The sequence below is a fragment of the Cinclus cinclus genome, chromosome 6 (genome assembly GCF_963662255.1).
Source record: "Cinclus cinclus chromosome 6, bCinCin1.1, whole genome shotgun sequence".
NCBI lineage: Eukaryota > Metazoa > Chordata > Aves > Passeriformes > Cinclidae > Cinclus > Cinclus cinclus.
In genome coordinates this window covers 55443694-55467611 of record NC_085051.1, presented here as the reverse complement: position 1 = coordinate 55467611, position 23918 = coordinate 55443694, and positions in this window count along the sequence as shown.

Below are 23918 nucleotides of genomic sequence, written 5' to 3'. Positions count from 1 at the left end.
CTGTCATTCAGAGCTTTTTTTGTCTCTGAAAGGGAAGACACAGCTAATCAGACAAGTGTTTTTTACAAGACAGTGTTCCACTGATAGATGTAGATACTTTCTGTAAAGTGCATAACATTAACGAGGCTTTTCCACTAAGCTGTATAATTAACTGACTGTGGGAACAATATATCGTGAGTGTATTTAGTGGAACTGTTCCAGTGCTTGTTTCTGAAAGTTGTATCTTGATAAATAAGGTGTGTGCTGAGTTAAAAATCATGTTATTTTATCAACATATGGCTGCCACAGTTTTGAGACAAAAATCCACATCTGCCCTTTGTATAGATGGGTGTTTGTTCTTTTTAGTTTTTGTTGGAAAAAGAGATACTACTGGATTCTCAGGAGTGTCTCCTGAAAAGTTTTAGCCTATAAAAGGATGATTAACAGTAGATTTGATAAGCCAGTATGTGTCATTCCAGCATTTCACTGTGTTCCCATAGTGTGATCAGGGCACACTTCTTCTCTCATTGACATTGGGATGTTTTAATCTGAATTTCTCTTCAACTGTTCCAGCCATTTCCAATGGGAGTTGGGAGCTTCTCCAGCAGTGTCTATCAGGGATGCCCTCTCCCTGGTAACATCTGAGCTGTTAAAAAGTACTGACCTCCTTGGCCTCATATTTTCTGCTCTTCACAAGCTGTACAGCTCTTGGCTTTGTCCTCTAATGTTTCTTTTCTGTGACACACTAGGCTTTCATAACGAAAACCATTCTGTCCCCACAGCTGCATTCATCAAATATGCCTCCTTTAATGGTCTCAGAAGTTAAATAATGCTAATAAAGCTGAAATCTTACAAGGCTTTGTATTACCTTCATTTGTCACCAGTAGGTCATAGCACATTTGTTCTTACATTTGTGTTTTGTAATGCAGAAGAGGCTGTTACAGTTTTCTACTCCCGTCTTGTCTATAAGAAGAGTTACAGCACATTATTCAGGGGTTTTTTTGCCCACCCTGGTACCTGGCAGTGATCTTGGTGAGTAGTGGTTGTTTAACAAAAGGGGTTAAATACATGAGAAAGGAGGCTCAGTGAGAATTCAGGGCTTAGGGCATAACAAATTTACTTCGTGAGTTGCTTCGTTGTAATTATTTTTTTTCTTACGGGACCTGTTGTGCATTCTCATGGAAATTAGGGAGGCACATACAGTTCATAAAAATGCAAAATGAAATTCCCTTCTTGCCATGGGACTCCAGGAGCACAGGATTTAACGACTTGTAGCCTGAACTGTACATTTGTTATTGTGTGGGAGGGCAGTAAGTGGCACAGTACTGGGCATGGGGATGGCAATCACTGTGTTACCCATTTCTATTGCCAAATTACAGCAAGAATGCTTTCTCACTGCTCTCAGTGCTCCTAGTAAAGTTTCTCCATTCTTTAAAAGCAGAAAAATACAGCGAATTAAAGGAATTTGAGCAGAGCAATGAAAAGAAACAGCACCAACACTCTGATTTCCAGGTAATTTTTCTCCAGTGGTCCTCTGTGGGAAAAGTAAAAGGGATTTATGTGCAGAGGCTAAGAAGGGCAAAAGCTGCATCTTGGCAGCAGCAGAGGTGAAGCAGTGTTGTTCATTTTCCACACCGGAGTTCCAGACTCTTCTGTTTCATGGTATATCCTGCATGATTTTCATCATTTATAGCCTGAGCAGTCCACTGGAGGGTATTGAAAGAGGTAGGACACCAAGCCAGATGAGGAAGAAGAGATGGTGAGGTACCATTATTTCTCGAATGAAAAAAAAAAAGATGAATTATTTAGAGTGAGTTTAAGGGGATGTTAAGGAGAAAAGCTGCATTAAAACCAGAAAGATGAGGGAATATTCTTTGTAATGATGTGCACTGCCCTGTGCAATAGGCAGTGAGCATCAGGCAGGAAGAGCTTTGCTGGTTTATATCACTCAAGGATCTGTGCTCTTGCCAACAGTCTCTAGAGGTGGTAGCAGTAGTGAAGGAAGGCATAGAAGTGCTCTGGGATAAAACCAGAGTACTGTGGGTAAAACCAGCCCTGGAGTAAATCCAGATACTGTGCTAAGTCCAAAGCCCCTTCTTACTCTAAGAGTAAGACTAATTAGTCAAGCCTTGCCTAATTAAGCAGCAAAGGAGTGTTACCTATTCTACTGCTTTTAATATAAATTGGGATGGCTGAGGTTGTCAGAACTTTCTAGGTGGTCACAGACTTATTCTGATGTGGATGTGCTGTAATTGAATAATGGTTCTTCAGCACAGCATTGTGTCTGGGAAACAGATTAATGCTTGTATTGGCTGTGATTGCTGCCCATGCTCTTGGAGCTCAGCAGAGGAGTCCAACACACACCAGCACCATTCAGGTAAGATTCATGGGTTGGCATGGCATAAAATAGAGCTAAAGCAAATGTTTTCAAAACTCTACTCACTGCTTTCAAGCAAACTCTTACGCTAGGCCACTGAGAAATTGTTAGTTACTGCTGCATGCTGCATTAAATCAGTAGGACCTACCATAAGCTCTGAGGTCTCCAACAGCAAATCAGCACAATGTGAATCATTGTGTTTTCTTTCTAGACCATCAGGCACCATGAGGAAGAGTCTGAGTGTATTTTCTGCCTGTGGTAAGATGAACAATCTTTCATCTTGTTCATCTTCCCAGTATAATTTATATTGGTTCAGAGTTGCTGGCTGCACTGCCTTAATAAAATGCCATCTGAAACACTTTTGGCCAGTGCTCTTGGCACAGGTGCAAGTGTGGACTTTCTGATCTCCCCATGCCTCTTGGTGGGCAAAAGGTCTCTGTCAGCAGGGGTGGTGCCAGCACTGTAAAGCTGCCCAGCACAGACCCCAGGTATTGTCACTGCCTGTGGATGTAGCACAGTGTGAAGGGGGCTACACCAAAGGTGAGATGTGACAGTACATCAGTTAGAAGATTATGAATTTTATGGGAGTGGGGAGAAGCCATTGCACTAATCACTGTGCAGAGAGGTAGTTTAGGGGTCCCAAGGGCTGTGTTCAGCCCACTGATCAGTCCCATCTGTTAATCTACCACAGCAGGTATGAAGCTCAGAAGGAGATAAGCCATTAAGGCCATCTGTGAAACCTCAGGTGAAGATCACCAGTAGGCAGGATGAAGACACAGCCATTACAGGACTTAGCAGAGCTTTGGAAGGCAGGCTGTAGCTCTGCCAGTGTAATTTCAAGCCTACTTTCCCAGTCAGGTTTAGCTGTTTTATCTTAGTTATATCTTAGGTAGATAAGGCCATAGGATGGCTTGCTGTCCAAGAAGGTGCTTTGGAGGGTTTGGGGTGGGATGTATGTGTTTTTTTTAAGTTACTCCTCTATTGCCATGTTTTGCAAGGACTGTGCTTAGGATTGCAGCTTTTCTTCTGAGCAGAGTCCTCAGGGCTCAGCAGGAGTAAGCAATCACTACTGAGGAGCAGAGATGTTAAATAAGACAAAAAGCAGGGGAAAGCAGCACAAACAGAGAATTCTGGTGAAATGTTGAGTGTGAAATCATCAGTTGGTGCAGGTATCAGGGCCATCAGAGGGATGTCCCACATCAGAGGTGAAGAAGTGAGGAGGGAGTGGAGGAGACCTGGTCTGGTAAGCTGTGACCTGAAATTCCTCCTCCTTTCAGCTCTGAGATGGGCTCTCTCCTAATCCTGCTGAGCGGGGTGGTGGAACCATCTCAGACGGCTCCCCAGGGCTTCCCTTACTCCTTGCCATTAATTGCTCACAGGGGCATGAACCCAACTTGTTCTCCTCCTGCTGGTGATTACAGACAGATCACAGTCAGATCCTGCCCAGCTCTGCAACTCCACAGGAAAAGGGACTGGGATGTAATGGCAACAGCTCCTTTTCCTGGAAAGGGAAGTGCTGTCCCTTGGGGTTTTGCCCATGCCTTTGCTCTGCATCTGGCTGATGGCTGTTCTTGATCTCAGCAAGATTTCTCATGTCTTGTTCAATTTCTGAGTAACTCAAGGAAGTTGAGGGTGAGGGCTGAGGGAATCTAGAACCACCAAGGGATTTTGGCAAGTGTACATAGATCCTTAGCATAAATTTTGCCTGCCCTTCTCTGTAATGTACCAGTCACTGGTATTTTTGGAAGAGAAGGATGCTGATAAATAGCTCCTGAAGTGTTGCTTTCAGTTGCTGTGTGTTAGGAAAATATCTTGAGAATAGGAATTGCATTATTTGTACAAGGAATATTCAAAGGGCTGAAGTGTTCAGTCACTTTAATTAGCCGTGGGAGTGAACATCATCAGCTTTCTGTGGAAGAACAGCAGATTGTTGCCATTGCCTTTCTAAATACCTGTCCTGTTTTCCCCTTTGTATATTTCATTATAAAATAAAATATTAAAGCTTTAAAAACTCCTCATTAGCTAGCAGATGGTATTGCAAGTCATTTTCATGTGATGAAGAAAACTTTAATGGCAGACATTTAAAGTTGTGTTTAGACCGACTACTGCCATTGGAAAAATCTAGTGAAAGTTTTCTCTGTGTTTTTGGCAGAACCTGGCACCAGATTACGTACTAGGAAAGAGAAGGGGATGATTTACACCAACCAGTTCCTTCCCAAGAGTGGTTCTACATCAGTGTAACATTGCTGAGTTCCACAGTCATGCATTGATTTACAGAGGTGCAAAGGGGGAGGAAAATATCATTAACTTGATGCAGTTCAGGAAAATAGTATATTTTTTGTATATTCACCTCATCCCCTTGCTGGAGTCAAGACATTTTTTGGGAAGCTTAGAGGCAGCCCCTTGACAGGCAGTAAAGCAGTGTGCCAACTCCTTCTGGACATCTCTGCATGTGAGCATGAGCAGCATGTGGGGATAAGGTAAATGAGGTTGGAGAGCACTGAGAACCTATCCATGTGGGAAAGCCCTGTGAAAACTATCCCACCCTTGATAAATATCCTGAGGAATAAGATGCTTGTGTTGAAAGCAGGTAGGAACATGGTTGGCAAAAAACCCCTTTCAAGGCCTTGATGGTTCTTCCAGTTGCATAATTGTCTCTTGAGCAACCAGTGCCACGTTCTTAGGAGGTGCAAGCTGCCTTACAGGAATATGTTCACATCCACAACACCCAGTCCATGATGGCAGGGGTTTATGTCCCTTAAAATATGTGAATTCTTGTTTGTGATTTTGTGAGCAGCTGCTGACTCTCAGACCTGCTCCTTCAAGGATTGGTTTTGGCCATGCAGGGTCTCAGTCTCATGGGAGCAGGGAGAGGGGAGTGAGTGCTGATTCATTTGAACAGCCAGAGAACTGACTGTCCATGCACATATTAAGAGATGAATCATGCTTCATAAAAGCAATAAAAATGCCTCCTAAATAAGTAATTGCCTGGCTACCTCCTTAGGCTGTCCAACCCTTTGTTCCTCCCCTGGCCAAGCTTCAGTGTCAGCTTTTTGCACTGTTTGGGACCTTTGTCCTTCAGGTTTTTCTAGATCTGGCTGATCTGATCTCAAAAGCTTTTTTTTTTCAGATTTGGAATAGTCTCACAGCTAAGCACAGGTCCTGAAGGAAAGCCTTCCCCTTTCTCTCAGAGTGTGTAGGAGCAACTACACACCAGCAAGAAATAACATCTCTGATGTGTGTTGGGGCTCTAGTGATAGGCTTGTTAGAAATGCCCTGACCAATGCATAGAAGGGAAAACAGGACAGTTTGCTGGGTTATTGACACTCAGCAGAGGAGAATTTCTCTAACGAAACTAAAAAACCCTAACGAAAATAACAGTTGCTCTGAAATGCCTTGTGAGCTTCAAAGACTTGACATGAAGTTTCCTTCCTCAAAAAGCAGTTTCCTTGCCAGCTGCTCAGGAGGAGCTTGGGAAACAGAGATCAGGGTAAACTGCCCTTCAGGATCCCTATAGTGAAGGGGTGTATCAAGGGAAGCACCAGCTTTTCACTCTCTCCCCTGCTTTGTGATCTTAATACCAAATAGGAAGCATCCTCTGTCACTTTGTCACCATCCCTGCAGTCATCCCCATTAGCTCCTGAGCAGCTCTTTGGTAACACAGACCCTTGTCATGTTCTGCTGCTTTCTCTGTGCAACAGTGGGTATTTCTGTGGAGCCCTGTGCTGAAAAGAAGGGTCGCTTGCCAAGAGAAACAATCCCAGCCTTTGCTTTTTTGCCCAAGAAGGATCTCTGCCCCCTGCAGCAGATGCCCTGCATGATGAGGGCTTCTCTCAGCCCTGGCACACAGCCTTCAAGTGGCCACGGGGCTGATGAGCAGGAAATTGCCACCCACAGTGCTGTGATTCCTGCAGAATTCCAGTCAGCCCACTCCTGATAGCTCTGCCAGGCTTGGCGCTGCAGAGGTTGCAGTTTCTAACTCTCAAACTGCAGTGCTGGCTGGTGTGGTGGCCCAGGGGACAAAGGGGCAAGAAGGAGCCCTGCATTTCAGCTGGGTGAGGAAACACCTTTGCAGTTGGGAAGGTTTCCATGCAAGGGTGTTCTGGAAAGAAGCAGACCTGTGCCTCTGTGGTCACACAAAAACGTACAGGGACTCATGTTCTTGCTCTGTTTTGACTGTGCACCACTGATGTGGCCTATTTATCTCATTGGCTTCCAAATTCACCCTTCTGTGCTCTCAGGTGTGACAGTGCCAGCCACACCCACAGATACACATATGGCTGTCCACTCTCTAGGAATATTTTATAGCCATCGTCTTAGCCTGGTGATTCCCTGGACTGCCTGTTGCTCTCCACTGAAGTTGTTGGGACAGAGTGGCAACCTTGTAGGCCCCAGGAATGAGGTGAGGAAATCCCATTCCCACCTGTCTCACCTTTCCTTTATAGAGCTAATTGTTCTGAGGAAAGGAAAGGCCGGAGTGCCTCCCTTCTGCTATTAACCAGCCACCATGTGCCACAAAACAAAACAGCTTCTAATGTATAGCCAGGCTGACTAGTCATCGTAAAATATTGCACCATAAATAGCTCAGATTAATAATTTGTTTATTTTCCCCTTTACAATAGGAAGGGGGAGCATTCATGAGGCTGCTAAGCAATGCTCATTGCGGCTAAATTTGGTGTTTAGAACATGGTCATGCGACAGGCATCACAAAAACTTTTGTGAGGAATGAAGACAATGTGAAATGTCTGAAGCACACGCAGAATAAATTGCAGCTGGCCTGTTTGCCCTGCACACTCATTGATGCTGCTGCTAGCTTCTTTCCCTGACAGTTCCCACACTGAAGCTTTATTACTAAAGTTGTGTCACATCCTGGTGTCTGTGCTTGTTTAATGTGGGTTCCATCAATGAAATTTGAAGTTAAACCACATCCTGAATGCTGTGGGTCTCCTCCTGTCCCTTGGCTCACTGCTGTGGTGCCTGTGTCCATGTGCTGTGCCTCGGACTCATCTGAAGCCCTCCAAGGAGGCTCCCAGGATGCTGTGATCCCTCCAAAATCGACTGCTCCATCTGCCTCTGGAACTCTTTTGTAAATGATGCTTCACCTGAAAGATCTCATTGTTTTCAGGCACACCAGTGTGATGGGGAAGGGAGAGGGGAGTTAGTGCCCTTCCCTGAGGCAGGGGGTCACTAAAGGGCAGGGCAGGTACATGAGGCTCCAGGAAACACTTACATCCCACAGAGAACAAGGTGTCCTCATTTCAGTTGAGTAAAACAACAGGATTATCTCCTGGCAGCAGGAATGAACTGAGTTTCTGAGTAAAAGAAAGTTCTCAGGTCCCCTGGAGGACTTCAAAGCTGTACTCTGGGCACGTGTGGAGGGTTCTCCTTTTCACAGTGAGGTGTGTCATGGGGTCAGCTGGCAGGGGTGGCTTAAGGCACAGAGTAACTGTGTGACTGGGAATGGGGGATATGGTTCCTATGGCAAGCTAGGGCTGCTAGATGCCAATATTTTATTATTTAATTGCTCCCTGATTTTTACAAACATTTGTGATGGTGCTCCTTGAGTAAATAAGTGCTGTTATTGACATTTTGCTTCACCTGCCTTGTGTGAGCCAAGCATGGTTGAAGGCACCTGTGTAACCCTATATCTGATCTCTCCCTGGAGCTGGGCAAACCTGTGAACAGGACTCTGGGGCACAAATCCCAGTGCAACACCTTCCCAGGGTCATGGGGAATCCCTGTGGGTTGTGGCAGAGCTCTGACTGTAGGTTTGTGAGAGGCCAACAGCAAAGTCAAGGAAAACAAAAGAAGTTCATTTCCTCCCAAAACAGCTGTCTGGAAGAGCTGTGCCTGTGATGGTGAGGATGAGTTGCCTGCCACGTTTGTGCCTATGGAGAGCAGAGGAAGGTGTGAGCTGCCCTGGAGCATGGCAGGCAGGTGCACCTGCAGGAGCTCTGGCTCTGGGTAGATGTGTTAACTTGTGGATCCAAGTTAACCAAAGGCATGTGGGGAGACACAATCCCAGGCCTTTGCATCACATGGAAGCTCTCATCATCCTGTGCTTTGTTTTACGTGGCTGTTGGGGTTAGAGACTTTCCCCTGCTGTTTATGACTGCTCAGTTATATGGGGAAAACTCAGTTCTCTGAGGAAGGACAGTTGGTCCCATCCAAGCTCTACAGCATGTTAATATTTCTTTTAAAACTCGTGTGTGCATTTGTTTATGAAGTGAACACATTAGAGCCTTGTCAAGGCTGCCATCTGGGTCTCCCTTGACAAGCAGCCCCAAACTGTGCCCCTGCAGCCAATGACCCCCATTCCAATATCCCCTCTCCTTCCTCTCCTCCTCACACTCCTTTGTTTCCCTCTGGCTATTTCAAATACAGTATGCAGCATGCCTGGATTGACCCTGGGGCTCCTCACTGATGCTGCAGAACTGGGGCCATGGATGTGCTGCTGTGGGAGAAGAGTTCTGGTTTTCCAGTGAAGCTCCTGTCCCAGGAGAGTCGGGCTAGGGAGGCAGTCAGAGAGAGATGCAGAAGTCCCTGCAAGATGTTTCCTGCTGCTGGAGTATTTATTCTCTTTTGTGCAGAAAGACAGCTGCTGTGTTTGCTGCCCCCAGCTAAAGCTGTTTGGATAGATACAGGCTGCATTTCTAAATGGGCAGTTTTTATCCACTTTTTAGCACTAAACTCAGGCCCAGGGTGAAGCTGCTGTAGAAATTCCCATGGGAATTAGTGCAGAGTCAGAATGGGAGAGTCTTTAAGCTCCTTACAGTGTTTTCTAGAGCAGCACTAGAAGGGGATGGTATGTCAGCCTAAAACTGAGATTTCCTGTAATTTGTAGGTTTTCACAATTACGCAGTTATTAAAATGAGAATTTTTCTCAGGTTTTTTCCTTTGCATTTGCTGGATGCCATGAATCAGAAAGTGGCTGGAACAGTTATCTTGCTCCAATGTAATTTGATTCTCTTCCCCCAACCCCCTTAGTATTTAATGAGAAACCTTTGTATTTTCATGCTTTAATACAATCTGGCACATAATTACAAATGACTCATAGATAATCTTGGTCATGGAGCTCTCTGAAATTAGATGATAATTTAGCCTGGAATTTCTGTAGAAAGAATGAAGGAAAAGACAATTATAATTATTCTAATCAAGATATCTTTTTCTTTGCCTGGGGTATTGCTCTGTGAACTGCCAGAAGCCTGAAAGTATTTAGACCATTTCTGCTGCTTGCTTTTTCCCAGGCAAACACTGCTGAGCACTGTGGAGAAATTCCCAAAAATGCTCCTGACAGAGAGGAGAAGATGAGATGTGCAGGGGCAGGACCACAAATCTGAGAGGTGCCAGGTGTGAGTGGGGCAGCCACTAAAAATTTCTGTGTCAGGAGCTTTGTGCAAACCCTGGGACATCCTGCTGGGAGGGACCAGGTCCTGAGTGGCAGCAAGAGGGCATTTTGTGACATCCACCACTGATTCTCACAGCATGGACAGAGGCATTGAAAACAGCTCTGAAAAGTGGGCTGGGTGTTCCTGTTTGCATCACTGGATCTTGTGCATCTTCTCTTCCTCAGCTTTGGTGTTGGTTTAGGAGCTCCCAGTCACCTGCCGGGCTGTGGGGACAGTTCAACACAGCCAAGTGCAAGGTCCTGCACGTGGGTCAGGACAATCCCAGGGACAAATTCAGCCTGGGCAGAGTGGATAGAGAGCAGCCCTGAGGAGAAGGACTTGGGGTCTTAGTTGATAAGAAGCTCAGGGTGACCCAGCAGTGTGTGCACCCAATCCAGAAGGACAAACATAAACTGGGCTGGATCAAGGGCAGCGTGGGCAGCAGGGTGAGGGGGGTGATTCTGTCCCTCTGCTCTGCTCTGCTCTGCTCTGCTCTAGTGAGACCCCACCTGCAGCACTCTGTCCAGCTCTGGAGTCCCCCACCACAAGAGGGACATGGAGCTGTTGGAGACAGGCTGGGAGAGCTAGGGCTATTCAGCCTGCAGAAGAGAAGGCACCAAGCTGACCTTACAGCGCCCTAAAGGGGCTCCAAGAGAACTGGAGAGGGACCTTTTATAAGAGCATCTTGATAGGACAAGAGGAGATGGATTTAAACTGAAAGAGGACAAATTTAGACCAGATATTGGGAAGAAATTCCTTACTGTGAGGGTGGTGAGGCCCTGGCACAGGGTGCCCAGAGCAGCTGTGGCTGCCCCATCCCTGGAAGTGTTCAAGGTCAGGTTGGACAGGGCTCGGAGTGACCTGGACAAGTGGGAGGTGTCCCTGCCCAGAGCAGGGGATTTGGAACAAAATGATCTTTATTGGCCCAGTCCAAACCATGCTGTGACTCTGTGACAGGACCACCTTTCTGCACAAACAGAAATCATGTCCTTGCCCTCACTCCAGTGCCTGGGACCCACTTGCAGAAGGGATGTCTGGCCCATGGGATGCTGAGCAGGGGAGAGTCACCATGAAGTGCAGCCCCAGAGGGGAAGGGGTTGGTTGTGTGATGCTGACCCTGGACCACTAGATCTCATGTCCTGGTCACTCCTATGATGTGGCTGTAAATGAGAGCAGATTGGCAGGAAAATAGAGCATTTTTCCTGGGAGACACTCAGAAGTATGTGTCTTGTCTCACCGAGCAAAGGCAAAGAGGGGATCTGAGTTCAATCTAAAAATACTTCAAAGGGGCAGGCACCAGGGAATCATCTAGAAAGCAAAAAAACCCAAGGTTGCATAAGAATAAATAAGAATAAATTAGCCGTGGAGTGATCTAGGCTGAAAACTGGAAGGTTTGTTGGTATTCTAGGGAGTTTCTCCTGGTTTTATGTTCTGTTTATTTGGGAGAGGAAGATAAAGGCTGCTCCCTCTGCATCCCACAGGATGAGTCTGGAATGTAATGACCAACATGTTCATGCCAACATCTCTGACTGTCCTGCTGCTGATTGTTTCTGGAAGCAACATAAAATTAATGTGCTTATGAATGATCCTGAGCCCTGCCCTGCGCTCCTGATGGGCATCACCACCCTTCCATCCCACCTCCAGGGCTGCCTGGGGCTGGCTCCTGGAAGTGTCTTCAATAGGGTCAAGCACTGGTGATGCAAAACCTCTCCTGCTTAGAAACCAAGAGATGTTGGGCCAGCAGAAAAGCCAATTAAAATGAATGCAGCAATGTCACGGGAAGAGGGGTGTGGTTGCACTGATTTTTATGATCACTCTTGGCATTAATTAGATCAAATACTGTTTTTGATCTATGGTGGGTACAGGTTTCCATCCTCCCGTGGAGCAGCATCCAGTCCCCTTGGGGCCCATACACCAGTGAGTGGGACCCCAGGTGGCTCCAGCCCCTGGGAGATGGAGGTCTCTGGCATGCAGATCCATGCAGCACCCACTCCATGGGTTCCACATGAGCTTTGCCTTGCTTGTGGGCCCAGTGGAGAGGCGAGGGCTGGCAGGGTGAGCTGTGAAAGCAATGGACACCTCTCCCGCCCCTCACACTGCAGGTGCCAAGTGCTGCTTGCACACATGAAACTGTGTGTTAACAGCTGAAATCTCACCTCCTTTTTTTTCCCCCTGCACCTTTATAGCTCTTGGCTTTTTCCCTGCCAGCTCTTTTACCACCTACCACTTCCTAGCACACATCATATTGCAGTGTCACACCAATCACTTGGTGGAAGAACCCACTGATGGGGACTGGGCAAAAGTCTCCCTGAAAAGAACTTGATCTATTTCACATTTATTTTTTTTTAAAAAGCAAAAACTTTTCCTTTCTTCCTCAGTTGTGATGGCATTTCCAGGTGTGTGCCAGGGTGCCGTGGCAGCAGAGCTGGCAAAGAAAGGCAAGGTGAGATGCTATGGATGGACAAGGATAAAACTCAGGAATGCTAATGTGCTGTGGAAGCCACTCTGAGGCCAGGAAGGTGATAACGCTCAGCTAATTCTGTTTGCCAAGCCACCATCTGATTTTGCAGCTGTGTCCCCAGCTTTGGTTCAAACCCTGCCAGCAGTGATATCCCAGCCAGGGTTCTCCCTCCCTGTGCTGCCAAAGGCTCTGCAGGGGATGAGGGCAAAGGGGCTTTGCTGGAATCAATGAAACAGGAGTTTCCCAACTTGCATTAAGTTCCTCCACCCTAAATGGGGTTATCTTCCTTTTGTAGGAGCTCAGGTTAAGGGATAAGCCCTGTCACCCCCAGTCTTGATGCACAGGGGTAGAATCTTCCTGCTGTGCCAGCTCAGTTTGTGCTTGCAAAACAGTTAAGCCTGAATGTTTACTCCTGCTGTAGGATTATGCAGGCAGCACTGTTATTCGGATGGAGCTCATCCCTTTACCCCCAGGAAAGCAGCCAGAGGAGGCTCAGATGGCTGGGGGAAGCATTTTATCCTTATTTTGCTGTGATGCTGCTCTGCCAGCAAGTGGGACAGAACTGGCCTGGGGCTGGGCCAGCACAGAGGCTCGAGAAACAAAGCAGTGGTAGATCCCATGTTTTCCCCTGTATTTCTTAACTGCACACTCAAGGCAGGCTGTGAAGATGGGGGGGCTGTCAGCTCTGCCATGTGGATGAGGTGTGGATGAGCTGGGATCCCCCAGGACACTGCCCTGCTGGAGCACCATTCCTGTGAGGAAAGGCTCAGAGAGTTGGGATGGTTCAGCCTGGAGAAGAGAAGGCTTTGGAGAGACCTTAGAACACCTTCAAGTACCTAAATCAGAAGAGCTGCAGAGGGACTTTTTACAAGGGCATGGAGTGACAGGACAAGGGGGAATGGCTTCAAAGTGAGAGAGGGTAAGTTTAGATTGGAGAGTAGGAAAAATTCTTTACTGTGAGGGTGGTGAGACTGTGGAACAGGCTGCTCAGAAAAGCTGTGGATGCTGCATCTCTGGCAGTGTTCAAGGCCAGGCTGGATGTGACCCTGAGCAGCCTGGTCTGGTGGAAGATGTCCCTGCACACAGCAGGGAGGTTGGCACTAGAGGAGTCTTAAAGTTCCCTTCCAACACAAAGCAATCTGTGATTCTCTGATTCTATGATGCACATTTCTTTACGTGCCTGTAAACCCTCATTAACTCGGCAACAGCACGAACAAGCTGGAAAGCAGCTTGCAAGAGGAGAGCCTGCTCTGCCAGTGGTTTCTCAGGGCTGTCCTGCTTCCTGAAGCCTGTCAGAGTTTAGTTCAAGATCCTGTAGAAGTAGCAGGAGACTAAAGTCTCTGATAGATGCAAAAATACCAAGATCAGAGAAAAATATGATTGGATTTGGAGCAGCTGCTAGGAAACAGATTCTTTGCAATAAACTGAAATGCTCTTAGCACTTGATGTTTGTGCACTACAGTGAAAACATCCCTGGTACAGTAGGTTTATTTGAACTACAGAGGACACAACCTGTCAAACAAATGCACAGCTCCTGATTTGATCTAGTTCATTTTCATGTGGGTGTTTTTTCTGCTCCTTGGCAGCTCTTGTGGGGCTTGTTGAGGCTGATTTACTTGTGCTTTTGGAAGGTGGGCTTTATGGGAAGCCACAGCTTCTGATCCCCATGTGGAGATGCATTATCAGACAGGACGGAAGAATAAGCAGGGCAATGATGGATGTTCAGATTTGTCAGCTGAGCTAAAACACTGAAGGGGGAGGGGAGAGAGGAAAAAAAAGAGAAAAAAAGAAGCTGTTCTAAACATTTTGTTTGATCTCAATCCAGATATCTGATTTCGCTCCAAAGGAACTGTGTATTTTTTAATAGTTACTACACACACACACACACCTGAAATGTAAGTTATATTTAATGCACACTTGCTCTAGTATTTATAGTAAGGGATCATGTGTAAACTTTTAAAACACTGCTTCACAAAGCAAATTTAAAAAAAAAAATGTTAATACTGTAGTCAAACTTCCCTTTGTCAGACAACCCTTCCAGCTCCCTTTTTCTTTAACCAGCCTGACATGCATCTGTGAACTCTGGGTCCATCTGAATCTGCATTTTCAATTGCATAAGCTCTGAACAAAGAGTTTCCTTCCTGCATTGGAGAAAGCTGCTCTGCATCCTCTGCCCCCAACACCACCAGATGCCCCTGCTCCTCTCCTGCCTTTTGTTCTTGTCTGGGAAGTTTTTGCATAACTCCTCTGGTACAGCAGCAGTATCAGGAAATCGCTGTTCTGTATTGAAGCACTTGGTGTTTTTGGGGTGCAGCTGGGGCCTTACAATGCTCCCTGCTCCTGGCTGAGCTCACATCTCTGCAGGGATAACTTCTGCTGTCCTCCTGCTGATTTCTGAAGGAGAAAATTAATAGGCAGGAAGCCAACAGCTTTATAGAGGTGGGACTTTGTGACAGAAAGGGACTTTGGCAGTGCCGTGAAAGGGAAATTATTTCTGTACAATTTAACATGAATCAATGTCTTTTGAAGATGAAAAAAAAATCCACCACAACAAAACACCACCACCTGAGGACCGAGAAAAGAAAATGTGTTTGCTTTTAGTGTTTTTTTTTATATATTATTTTTTGGTGGTACTGCTGTTCAGCAGTGGATGTTGGGGACTGATGTTTTCGTTCCCCAGACTGGAAGTGACCCACATCTTCTCTGGTGGAGGGATCTGAGCAGGAGCAGGGCTGGGGGGGGTGTTCTGTAGGCATGGCTGAGCTAGGTGTAAGGCTCACTTAGCCCCCAGACTGGCTGCTCTGTACTTTCATGGTTTGGTTTGAAGTGCTTTCTAAAGCACTGGCACAGAGGTGTGGAAAAGGGGGGTGAGCAAGTGCTCATCTCTTTCCTCTTTGTCTGAAGGCAGCACCACCTCTTCTTCAGAAAACCTCCTCCGTGTGTGACTCTTCCCTCTGTGGGAAATGTAGGGGAATGTGCATGTGCTCAGCCCACCACACCCACATTTGGGAGTGAACTTCAGCAGCCTGTCAGCAGGCAAAAACATTTTGCCACTCTGTGGACCCAGCTCTGTATTGTGCAGAGGGCAAATCCACCTGGTGTGCATCTTGCTCAGCCCTTCTGTCACCCTCAGATTCCTGAGATTAATCAGCTTTTCCTGTGAAAATCCTACCCAGAACATGGCAAGCCAGGAAGTGATTGCTCATAGATATGTATCTAAATAGCTGAACTGGTAACAGCCCAATAACAAAGGTGGTTTTAAGTAATGTTTCTACCACAGGCAGAAGCTCCAGTGCTTTGAGGAGCAGAATAGCTCAGCCAGCAGGTGCCCAACTGCGAAATTAATAATTGATTCTCAGTTCTATATTTATTTTAAGGTGTCACCTTCATTTTGCTTTTTCCCCTGTATCTATCAGCTCGGGGATAACTGGGTGCAGAGGAGGTGACTCTCACTCAGGGAACAAAACCATCACAGCCTCTTGCAGCATCATCCACGGACCTTGGAAAGAGCCATGGAAGCACATGGTCCTCAGGCCCAGGAGCAGATGCTGAGGGATGAATTTCAGAGGGAAGGGATCATGGCTGGGCAGATGCAGTATGTTCACAGGCAGAGAAAGATTTTCTTTTAAATTTGATTTATGCTAAGTGGAGAAAGGGCGGGACTTCCCAAAGCAGCTAAGGGAATTAGGTGCCTGATTCTCATTGATTTCCCTCTGACAGAGATTAATGCACTGTTTTCCACTTTGTGATGTACCCAGATGCGTTGGCAGGGCAGGATAATATATCAATCAGTGAGTCATCTGTCTGCTGCTAACTCCCATGAACAGCAGCAGGATATTTTACATTAGGCCTTGGATAGGGCTTTTGTCTGCTAATCATATTTTGGGTCATGTTGTGTTGGTTGTTTTCCTTTTTGGTGACTGCAAAGTGTGTTTGCAGGGGTTCCTGGGGCAGTGCACCAGCAGTGGGCAAGGCTGATCTGTGGAGTGCCTTTTTTCATGGGGTGAGGCAGCAGCAGATTTTAGAGAGGGGAACATCTCCGGTTCATTTTCATTTCCCCAAATTCACAAGAATTGCAGGAAGAATAATTGGACTAAATGATATTTTCCAACCACCTTAGGCACTTTGCTGAGGCTGCATTTGCATGACAGAGTTTTTTATTTTCCACCTTCTGATACTCAGCAGGAGAGGGACATTATTGTCACTAGAATATTCCCGATTCAGTGAAATTTGAGTGGGCTAATTAGATAATGTAAAAACCTTGCCAAAGCCCAACACTTTCATGTGAAAGGAAATGGCACAGCGTCCCCTCTCTTCAGTTAAATGGGAGGAGAGTAAATATGGGAGTCTAATGAACTCTATAAGTTCCTGTGGCTTATTCCGAGCAAAGCAAGCTTTAGCACTATTTGCAATATTAATATCCCAGATGGGCAAACTGACTGATATTTGACACCAAATAAAAATCACATGGAAAAACTTTATTAACTTCTTCCTGTTGTCTTGGTGAGATTTCTCCTCAGTCTCAGGGAGTGAACACTGCTCCTTGAAACGTGTTGGAAATGGTGAGCTCTTTCTGTCTGTATTACTTTCATATTCTGTTTGTTTAAGGACTGGAAGGTTTGGCCTTGGAAGTTAATACCCAGCTCCCATTCCTGACAGTTGACTTTGGATGAGGCACATGTTGCTCCAGGTCTTTCTAGAGAGGGATGTGAACTTCCATCTTGGCAGAAGGAAGCAACCAAACCTCTGTTCTCACCAGAGCACCACAGTTTTTTTGCTTTTTTAGGGAGATCTGAAGAATTTGCAGGCTCCTCAGTGTCTCTGCTAGCTCTGCAAACCCTTTCTGCTCAGCAGGTGCCTTTGTGGGACCAATGGTTTCTCCAGGATCCCTGGGGGCTTGGTTGACCAGATCAGGATGTGACAGAAACAGGGACATATCAGGGTCAGATCACAATGCCCTGCTCTGCCCTGACACTGACTGAATCTCTGACATGATCCACGTTAGAGATATCCTTTTTGGATATATGTTCTTTTAACCCTAGGTTAAAACCAGATCCAGCCCCAGGTAATTTCAGTAGCCCTGTTTGCAACTGGAGATGTGGGGTCAGATGGGAAGGAGGAACTTTGGAAAATGGATTTGCTGCCAAAACTGAGGACTTCTTAATCTTCCCCCCCCCCCAGCTGTAGCTGAACTGCCTCCTCATCAAAGCTGGCACAGGAGGCCCAAAACATAACTTGTCTAAGGGGCCACACTTTGTTCTGCAACCTGAGGATGCTGCGGTTTTCCTCATCCCTCCTTTGTCTGTCTGGCTGATGGAGACTGTAAACCCAGGGGACTGGATGTGGTGTCACAGGAGGTGCCTGTGGACTTGTGTGGAGCATCTAGAAACACTGCTATGGTCAGGCAGGAACTATAAGAGAAACCTCAAGCTCAGATTTACAAATAGCAAACGGAGACCCCAAGGTTTCCCAGAGGGTAGATATGGGATCATCCCACCCCTTGGTGTATTAGGTTACCCTATGGAGAAATGATGTCCCTGGCTATCTAGAGCTCTGGGTTAGGAGCCTGGCAAGTTAGATTTGCCCTAAAAAGATGTCTCATGGGCTCGGTGGTTTGTTTTTTTTTTTCCCCTGTACAACAAGTGAGATGTGGTGAGAAGAAATGCTCGAATGGTTCTGAGCCCAGATTGCTGTTACAAGTGAGTGCCTGAGGCTGAATGTTTCCGAGTGATTTCATTGTCCAGTCAGGACTGTTGATTCTGCTCCATCAGGTGCTGGCAGCTTGCTGGATGTGCTAAGAATTGCTGGGCTTTTAAAAGGTCTTTAACATATAGTCTGTCCTTGCCAGTGCTCTGAGAAACTTTGTGAGGTTCCCAGAAGGTCAGACAGAACTTGGAAATGTCCTGAAACATTTGTCCCAAAATCTCTACTGGAATAAAAGCTGCTCTTCTGCTTTCAGGCCCTGTCCAAGAAGTCACTGTAGCTGCCTGCCAGCCCCTCCGAGATCCTTGGCTGCAAAGTGTGTGTGTGCTTGTTTTTAAATGAATGAATAACATTGTTAAAGCCAATAAGGACATCCATGTGCCTGGCACTTGGTTTGTTTTATGCTCTGCTTTCAGTTAGGGTTTGATGTTTTATCAGCCTCCCTTTGTGCTTCTGCAGACTGGCCCCTGCTCCTGTGTCTGCTCCAAGCCCCATCCTCCATGTGGGCATCCCATGGTGGGCTGTGCATCCCTCCCTCCCTCCTTCCACCATCCCCTCTGCCCTCCTTGCTGCAGGGCATTCTGTGCAGTGCAAGGGAAGAGTGAGCATCACCCCTGCTGTTTCCCAGCTCCAGTCAGTGACCACATAATTCAGAGACCAGAGAATGGATGATGGTGCAAACGTGGTCAGACGGGAGGCAATGAACTGAAGAGAAGCATTATTAAAACTGCAGCAGCTGCAGGTTGAGCTGTGCACAAAAGTTTGCAGGGATCCTGCTTCTGGCCTCTTCCTGAACCCAGCAGTCATCTTGAGGAGTCGCACAATACTCTGCCATAGCTTACAGAAACTTCTTGACCACCTGTATCAGCCAGAACCTTTTTTTTTTTTTTAATAAAATAAGAATAAATCAGCAAAGGTGCAGAGGAGGTTAAGCAAATCAGCAATGTTGAAGTCCCTGCAACAGCAATTTCTTGTGTAACCTGCCCCAGGAAGCTGCCTGTGCTACAGAGGGGCAAGAAAGTCCTTGCAGTCCTTGCCAGTCTGATCACTTGACTCTGGAGACAAGTTTAACTCCAACAGACTTGGAGGCTGCAGGAAATCTTTGTGTCCTGAAGCTGCCTTCTCTGCTGGGCTGGTTCTCATCCTCCCCTTCTATGTGCTTCCTGCTATTTTTATCTGGCACACAGGTTTGCTGAATAAGAGTGCCCTCAGTCACTACTAATCAGTAGCCTCCCCAATCATGTCTGGATAAATAGAAGTGTAACATATGCCTCAAATGGCAGAAGAACTGGAAAACCTGGGTGACTAATCAGTGTGAGAGCGTGCATCACAGCCACCAGAGCCATTTCTGCTAAGCTCAGGCTAAAATCCCAGGGCAGATGCTATTTATGTTGTACAGCACTTCAGAGGCAGCCCTGCAAGAAAGCAGATAGAGATGAAGGTCAGACCAGGCCTTTTAAACACTGCATTACTTAAATGGCTATTCCTGCCTCAGCTGTCTTGCTCTGAGATTAGCCCAACTCCAAATGAGGAGGGTTTTTTCTCTGTCACAGTAAATCCCATGCATATTTCTGTGCTGGTTCTGAGGCTGGGAGATGCAGAGCTATCCTGTACACTGCCAAACAATTCCTCAAGCTGAACACTTGGATGGGAGATCCTTTCTGAAATAGTTAACAATTACAACATCTCCCCAAATTGCATCAGTCCTTTGATCTCCTTGGTGTGAAAAAACCCAGCAACTCATTTTCTAAATTGCTGTCAAGTCTTTAATTTTTTAGATACCTAAAGCTGGCATGTGAACACACCCATCTCTATAGCATAACCCTGGCTTCTCTGAATTTATGAGAAGCTTGGCAAAATTTGAATGATTGAGTTACTAAAATAACTTTCAGTAATTACCATGCATTGCCTTTCCAGGTACCAGGGAAATTGGATAAATGAAGCTCAGGTGATGGAGGTTGCATGGCTCTTTGTAAAAGCACAGAGTGTCCGTTGTAGCTCTTTGAAGAAACCTCATTAAAATCAACTGAGCAGCATATGAAAACACTGAGTGATTCATGATTTGGGAATACTCCTGGTCTTCTGTGGCCTTTTTTTTTTTTTTTTCTGATAGGCTGGCTGGAAAACTGGCTGGGTGCTCGTGAATGAGGGTTGGGTTGCAGAGGATGCTGCATTCAGAGCAGTCCAGGGATGCTGCAGTGACTGTCTCGAGTGTTTGCACCTCCTGACACTCTGCAGGGGTAGAGACCAGACTCTGCATTTTCAAAGCAAGTGTAAACCCAGATTTAGCATCCTATGGGTTACACATTTAATCCAGTATAACAGAGAGCAGCATGTGGCTCACACTTCAGAGCTATCACTGGTTCTCATGTAATAAAGCAGTGGCACAGACATGAATGCCTCAGAAACCATCTTTTCCTGACTCTGACCCCACCCTGACAACTGTGTGCCACAAGAATGCCTGCACCCTGGGTTAAGATTGCACTTACCAGCAGATAGGTTAACTCAGCACTTTTGCAGCATTTGTAATTGGAGTGCCTTGTAAAGGCCTCCTTGTACCAAAACGAGCACGTCCTTGACCTATTGCTATTTACGTAGATTGCCAGATTATACATTAAGTTATTTTTTCCTATGCTGCTTTGAAGAGCTGTAGAAAGAACCATCTCTCCATCAGCTGAGAGAGGCACCCCATGGATCTTTGTTCCAAGCTCTCAGCAAACTCAAGGAAATATCTCTGTGACATCTGTGTTTTTCCCACACTTTTTTCTTTGGAAACAGAATTTCTAGAGGCTTTTTAAGACATTTGAGACACTTGCCTGTGCCCAGGTTCCATATCCTGAGCAGAGCAAGGTGGGAGGCACCGGTGCTCCCTTTCACCAAGTATCAGAGGACCAAAAGATCTTTTTTGGGTCAGAACAAAATAGAATGCCCACATGAACACAAGGGAACTGTGCAAATGCTGGATTTCCAGTATTTTGTTCTTTGGCCAAACTGTGAAGGAAGCTCAGGTTAGATCAGTTCAAAGTAGATTTTTAAAAGTATTTTTGCAAGGTGAAATATTAGGCAAAATATTTTGTTTTACTGAGAACATAAAGTCTGACTGCTCTGGTACTTGACTTTGTTATTTTTTCATTATGAAGCTTGAAACAAAGCCATGTATTTAATGCCTGAATTTCCAAGAATTCCACTCCTCTCATTTTTATTTTTTTTTAATTTGGAACATACCCAAGAAGTTCAGTCCAAGCTAATAAAATCTGGCCATCTTGAGAATTTCATTAAAAAAAAAAAAAATCTTTATGCACCTTAATACTTCTGGCTGGTTTTCCTACGTGGAACTCCCAATCTTACACCCCCAAGTCTTGCCTCTGGCACCGTGCCCCATGTGAAAGCTGTGGGTGAACTGACATTTGTGTTGCCAAGCATGACTTTGGCTTGAAGAGCATCAGGTCTTTCAGGATGGTCTCCTGTGACAACTCAGGGCAGCTTCCCAGAGAGCAGGAATTTTCTGAACAACAGAAGGGCTAAAAAATGTTGGGAGGGACAAACTTTTAGGCTCTGATCTACATAACCATCACAGTGACAAGCCTGTGTGTTGCTGTAGTACTGCATCTTATTTTGCCAGCCAAGTGTGATATCAGATCCAATTGGAAAATATAAAAATAAAAATAGAAGAGCTCGAGTTCCAGCTCAGATAACAGTTATGAAGTTGAATTAATTCAGCCTGAGCTAGGACAGCACTTAAACGTGTTCCCAGCCTTAGGAATGTACTTAAACTGGATCTAAACATGGCCCTGAAAATGCTCATGTATTTTCCAGAGCTCAGTTTGTTGCTGTCCCAAAGGTTCCCATGAAAGCTGTTGCCTTTCTGGGTAAAGAGAATGAGCCCAGTGCACAGTTCCCAGAAATGTAAAAACTATAGTTAAATAAAATGACAATAATTGGATTTATGTCATCTAAATACTCTTTGGTGTGAAATCCCCCGTCTGTATGTGGGTGAAACAATCTCTTTCATCTTTGCATAAAACCAAGAAGTTACAAAAATGAGAAGGTATAAACATATCCTTCAGCAGCAAGTGTTGTACTGAATTGGCAATTCTTCTGCAGCTGAAGGGAAAAATATGTTGAATATTACTATATTGTAGTGTACACATTAGTAGAATATTATACAAAACCAGCATTCACTGTTCTGCATTAAATAGAGGTATATATGCATTTAAATAGGCACATCATGGCTCGGGTTTATTGCGCCAATATTTTATTTATCTATCACAAGCATATTTTTACTGCTGACAAATATTTTCTGTGTAGTTTGAAATTCAAAAGAAACAGTCACACGCACTCATTAATGTTTAAAGTCACAGGATATTATTTAGTGTAGTGCTAGTTGTATTATATTATACATTATGCATTAAATACTTTTTGGTGGTACACTTATTAAATACAAATTGAGGCAAACCAATCCCTCAGTGGAAACAGACCTGCCAAATAACTATTTTCTTTTTACTTTCAATTTGACATACAAATGAAGATCTTTTGGATTTCAAAGCTGCTGCTGTTTTTTACCCCCCTCTCTCAGTTTTCAGTGTGGATTTCCAGGGCTATGGGGACTTGTTAAGGAAAGATCAAACATTATATATATATGTATTAATGCATGAAACAGACATATTTACCTCGCTGGGGCACTGAGAATTAATTAGCCGCTGATTAGAAAGCGGTGGAAAGTGAAAGCCACAATCTAAGCATGGATGCTGTTTTCCTTTGAACGTGCAGCTGGAGATGGAGGCAGCCAGGGATGGTGCCCTGGGAGGTGTCTGGGTGTGGGTGCAGCCCCAGCTCAGCCTGGCAGCTGCGGCAGCTCTTCCATCCCACGGATCTGTGACATGGCTTTCCTGGACTGCTCAGCCCTTGGCATCGGCCCCAGGATCCTGCAGGAATGCCTGCATCCTTGTCACCCTGGGAGAAGGGGAAGAGAGAGCAGATGTGAGAGGATGGCTCTCCTCAGCACCCCCCAGCCCCTACCAGGCACTGGTATTAATCCCAAGCCTGATTAACCACCCCCAGGTTTATTTTTTGTGGACATGTTCCACCTTTCATTCTCTCCTTGAAGGTAGGTAAATGCTCAGCATCCCCAGGGCAGTGCTGCAAGGAGCTCCAGAGCTGGTGGTTTTTTTGTTTGTTTGTTTTATTTCCATTTTTTTTAATCTCAATTTTTTGTTTGTTGGTTGGTTTCTTTGTGTTTTTTTAATTGTTTGGTTGTTTTTTTTTTGTTTATTCTTGATCTGTTTTGTGTTTTGTTTTCTTGTTTTTGTTTTTTTTTTGTGTGTAGGTTTTGGGGGTTTTTTTTGTTTGTTTGGGTTTTTTTGTTTGTTTTTTTTTAAAGCCCTGTTTTTTGTTTGTTTTTAACTGTCATCCACTGGTTTGATGCCACCTTGTTCCTGTGGTGTGGAAGGCAAGGAGACATCAGTCCCTGCTCAGCCTCTCCATACAACTTCTGGGCTTATAGACCCTTATCACATCTCCCCTGTCATTCAACTCCCAATGTGAGAGGCAAGACAAATCCTGCTTAGCTGTGTGGGTTAATTTCCCTGAACTTTCCTCTAAGGACAAGCCCCATTGAGCCAGTGCTGAGGGATGGAGAGCTTGGTAAAAATGAATTTACAAACTGTGAGTTTTTCTGCAAAGCCTCTGGGAAAGTGAGAGCTCTGATCCTACTGGGAGAGGAAGGGGAGGTACCAGGAGATGAATTTGGGAAGGAGACTTTTATAGCTAGCTCAGCGTGTTGAATTACTGCTCCTGTGTGAATTTTTGTTTCTGAATGCTGTGGCAGGTATTAGTATGTTGGGATTGTAATTGGGAGGCAGGACAACCAGGGGTTTTATGTATGTGTCTTCTGTTATTTAAATCTTCTACATACAGTCATAGCAAGCTCTGGAGCTGCCTGTGCTGGCTTTGCAGCTCTTGTCTAACCAGTGAAACCCATTTAAATCGTGGAGACTCTTGGGTCTCCCAG